We start from the raw sequence: 5,058 nt of genomic DNA, 5'->3' as shown, positions 1-5,058 counted from the left end.
ATTAATTTAATCAACTTATATTTATTTAGCACATCCTATAGGCCAGGCGCTGTGCTAAGGATACCCTTGCTAGGGATACTCTCATGAACAAAACAATCTTGGTTTCTTCTCTGCTTTTCATTCTCCCTAATCTGCCTCTGTCCCTTTGTCAAAATCCATCCAATTTGGGGCCAGCCCAGTGGCATAGTGGTTAAGTTCGTGTGCTCTGCTTCAGCAGCCTAGAGTTCGTGGGTTTGAATCCCAGGTGTGGACCTACACACTGCTCATCAAGCCATGCTGTGGCAGCATCCCACATACAAAATAGAGGAAGATTGGCAACAGATGTTAGCTCAGGGCCAATCTTCCTCACCAAAAAAAGAAGAAGAAAATCCATCCAATTTAAGAATCCACCAGCTACTTCTGAAGATGACTCACAGACATCCAAAGGCCTTTTTCATCAATGACCCTCTAAGCCCATTTTTTGTTTTTCAACTGCTGTTGCTCCAGACTTAGTCTCTGTCTTATTCTAAACCCTTAGGTCTGAATTTATTTCTAGAGTTTGAATCTCTCTACTTGCTCTGGTGTTCTCAAACCTGGCTCATCCCTCTGACTTTTCCAACCCTTCTGCCTGAGATAAACATCTCCACTCAATTTCCATTGAGGTTTCCCATTAGGGGGCAACCTCCAAAGCCGGCCCCTTCCTGACAAGAAAGAAGCTGAGACCCCTTCCATGAGTCAGTTCTCTTATTCTTAAGTAATCCTTCTCTTGTCTTAAAAAAAAAAAAAAAAAAAAGCAACCCTTTAGCTATTGTTAAAAATAGATATCTGAACCAGGCTGAACTCCAGCTGACAACTGTAATCAAAATTCTGATACCCAGAGAGGGTAGACCACATATGAAGAACCCTTACAAAATGCTACCTTAACAAGGCTTATTCCTTGCTGAAAGATAGAAGGAAAATACTATATTTTCTCAATTCTAAAACACATTTTTTTCCTCACATTTTAACATTTCTGTAGCCAAGATGTCTTACAATCAGCATATACCTGTAAGGTGGTTAGGTTAGTGATCCCCCCATCAAAGCCCCTCAAAAAATAAAGCTGTATTAAAAACATAATTCATCTTTCAATTGATAGAATCTTGTAACTGAGAAAATATTGTAGTGAGCCACCACCCTTCACTGCCAGATACCAACTGAGTGCTTTTAAGATGATTCAAACGGAAGTGGGAGAAAAGTAAGACCATGAGAACTGGTAGCATTTCCAAAATCTTTAATGTGTTAATGTCTCTAATTTAGGGAATTAAGGTAATACGGGGAACGATGACACAAATAACTGATAGTTTCCCTCACTTGACAGTTTCTGAAATGGTTGAGGATCATTGACAGTGAGTGGATTTGAGATCCCCGGTCTCTCCCCTCCCCTCCCCTGCTACCCCTGGCATAGGGGCTGCTGGACAATAGAACGGAGAAAAATATAAAATCAGGGAGAAGGAAGAAGCCAAAGCCATGCAGAATCTACAAACTAGTTGGTAGCCTTTGAATAAGGAGCTGGCATCATCTGGTCCCTGCATGATTTGTTTCTTTGTTTTATTCTGTACATCATAGGAGTTAAGTGGGCAGGCTCTGGAGCCAGATCGCTGGTTTGAATCCCAGCTCTACCCTTAAAAGCTGTGTGACTTTAGGCAAGTGACTTAACCTTGCTGTGCCTCAGTTTTCATATCCATAAAACAGGGATCACAAATGAGTTGATACCTGTACACTTACAGTAATGTCTGCCACATAGAAATGCTTAATAACATTATTTATTTATTATTGATATCTTCTACTTGAAATTTCCTTGAAGAAAAACAATCCTTTCTCTTGGAAAAGCCAAAGAATAATTCCATAAGGTCCTAGAAGAAAACTAAGTCCCTCCCTGATGCATAATTATTTTCCCCCTGAGATTAAAGCCACACGTACCTTTCCCCGAGACTTTTCCTTTCTGTGGATGAAAAAAGAATCAGCAAAATTTTTTAGGTGAGGGTGAATTTGCTACTGAGAAAATTCCTTGTTCTGTGTTCAAAATTCCACCAGCCAAGATTAAGAAAAGGGCAAGAGTCGTCCAGCTGGAGTCAGATGCTTATTTTTATTTTGTTTAACTCTGAAATAATTCCTACTTCATAAGCACAGAATTTACTGCAGAAATTAGAACAAGAGGAATTAGAACAACTTGTGTGCAACTGTGTACACACATCTCTGTAATGAATGTGTGGTTACATATATTCAGAACACCTATGTAAGTCTCAGAGACTGTATGTCTGCAAAAAAGAGAGCTCAGAGAGACATAAGCTATTTATCTGAATGAAAGTAGACTATTTTTTATGATCCTGAAAAGGTTAATGCAGAAGATAGGTTATTGCAGAGAGGGATTTATGATTTGTGCCTTTCGATTCATCTTTTCATATTAAAAGCAGCCTCTCCTCCTGCTGTATTTTCATCACCCTGCCACCCTCCATCTGTGGGCCAGAGGGTTTTTCACATCAGGATAGAGACAGGCCCTTATTCACTGTATTTATTCCATCTGGGATTAAGGATATTGAAAGGGGAACTCTGGCTGAATGGGTGTTTCTTGGCAAGGCTCAGTACCTAGAAATCAAAGGAGATTTCACAGTGTGCGTGGCAGGGGATGCAGTGGAAGGAGGAGGTGGACTTCTGCAGACAGACAGCTCCTCCCATCTCCCAGGGAGCAAAGACTAGCTTGGAGACCCAGGCCTCAGTGGCAGGGGGACAAGAGAAGCAGGCCTGAGAACTTTCCTAACTCTCAGACTCTGGGGATCAGGGCTTGCCACAGGGAAAGAGGAAAATATTTTACCAAACGGGCTACACAGGCCATATGGCTGTGTTCTCAGGAACTCTCGTACAGACCCTGTTGGAGGCTCTTCTCCCTGTGCAGTAGCTCCCCAAAGTCGGCTGCATTGCTGCAGGGACCGTAGGAATCCGAGGGGATTCACAGAACCCAGGGGATTGCAATGGGGATGCGGGAAAAGTCCCTGAGTGGCCTGCAACGTGCTGCAGGCTTGGGGCCTTCCTGGCAGCACAGATATCTCTATTCCAGGAGCCAAAAGGTCTGAAATCTAGAGAAAGGGATCCCTCGGAGACCATAAGAAATGCCATGCTTCCGCAGTGCCGGCACAGCTCAGCTGCTTGACTAATGACACGTGAGAAGACTCGGGGCAAATTTAATCGGAGAGCAAACCCTTACAGGGTGCCTGCCCTGGATAAGATCCAGTGCCTTACACCCCACAAAGGAGACTACAGAGGGGCTTATAAGACTCCTTCCTTCCGGAGCTTTGGGCCAAGGGCAAAAGTGTGCGAAGAGTCTGCCTTGGTCTCAGCTTCTGAGTCCTGAGTGCATAACAATGTGCCCTGAGAGCCAGCCAAGGGGAGAAAAGCCTCCATCTGCTCCTTCCCAATTCTCGGCTCCAGGGAGGGGGAGGGGTCCCTCAGCTGCTAGGCCAGTCTTGCCTGGCTATTGGCTGACACATTTTCAAAGCTACTCTCGAAGGCTTTGATGAACCGGCTGTTGCTGGGCAGCAACTGAAGCCATTTGCCCTGGAAAATGGAAGGAAGCAGGTGTAACCACTCACCCCAACTTGACCCCCGAAACACTCCCTCACATATGCTCTACAACTGATTGGGTTACTTCGTCCCAGTATATTTTAATGAGTGCACCAATCTCTGACCCCTTAGCATGTCTCTCCTAAAATGTAACCAAGAGCATCACTCTTCTTGGCTTCTCTTTCAAGAGAAAGGAAGTGCTAGTCCAGAGTGGTGCTCTAGATGAGACCCCAGGTTCCTCCTCTGGCCAACTCTGGCTACAGAAGATGCAGGATGGATCTCCTACTAATTTCCATAGTATTCAGGAAATAGCAGAATTGCTGGAAGTTATAGGTGTCCCAGGAAGACTGAATACTTTTTATTAGATTTCTCATTTTATTAAGGACAAAAAACTGAAATAGCACTTTACTTAAAAATTAATGCAATCTCTAATTTTTGTTAACAGATGAAATTTTGTATTTGAAAGTACTTTGAATTCAAAATTTAGTATTTGAAAGGACTCTTTTGCAATCGTCTAATTTGATCACCACAACAAGCCAATGGGCTAAGTGCCTTTGAGGAAATTGAGACACCAGAAGAAAACTCAATTATCCAAGGTTTATTGTGCGTAATGGAGCAGAACTGGGATTCATATTCAAGTTTTCCCAGTCCCGGTCGAATAATCTTTCCAAGCTTCCCAATTTTAATAAATAAATTACATACATTGTGAATCATTATAAAAAATTAGTCATATAAACTTACCCAATGTGTTTGTCATGTTTTCTTGCAAACTTGTTAAATGTGTCCAACATGCCATTTAGGCCTCTTCTTCTCCTACCTGTGGCTCTGTCCCAAATGAGACAAATAAGTGAAATTGGTTGCACAGAATGGAATGGTGGGAGTTTGAGTTGATGGACCATAGACAACCTCTGAGCGTCTTTGAGCAGAAGTGTGACATCATAACAGCAGCATTTTAGGAAACTTCATCTGGCAGCAAAGTATCAGATTCAGAAGAAAAGGCAGATCAGTTATTACTTCTCTTGGGCCGTTATTTATGTCCAATCTTCCTTTGGGGCAAATGCAACTTTTTGCCCCTCAAAATGTACCATAAAGGAGGTTCCTGCCGCGCTTACATCAGAGGTGGCTGTTGCTCCTGGGAGGAGCCAAGATTACAGGGTTGACCTCAAGGTTGTTCTTTAGATACATCTGTCATATCCAGCAGCCTGGAAAACTGAATGCTACTTACAAAGGATCTTGACTTCCAGCTGGGACGGGGCAAAGGCTGGACAAAATTGCAAAGCAGGACCCTCTAAATAGGCAGAGGCAAAGGTGTCCCCTTCAGGATCCGGTTAATCTTTGAGCTGAAATCCTTGAGCTGCCATCTAACCTCAGATCCTTCCTCTGTCACTGCTGGGTTCTCTGCTTTTAAAGCACTTGCCTTATATCTCATACTTTTGTTAACAAAGGGATCAACCAGCTAACCTGGGAGAGGGTTAAAGGTCC

Source organism: Diceros bicornis, chromosome 4 (assembly GCF_020826845.1).
Source record: "Diceros bicornis minor isolate mBicDic1 chromosome 4, mDicBic1.mat.cur, whole genome shotgun sequence".
NCBI lineage: Eukaryota > Metazoa > Chordata > Mammalia > Perissodactyla > Rhinocerotidae > Diceros > Diceros bicornis.
This window is presented reverse-complemented; position numbering follows the sequence as displayed.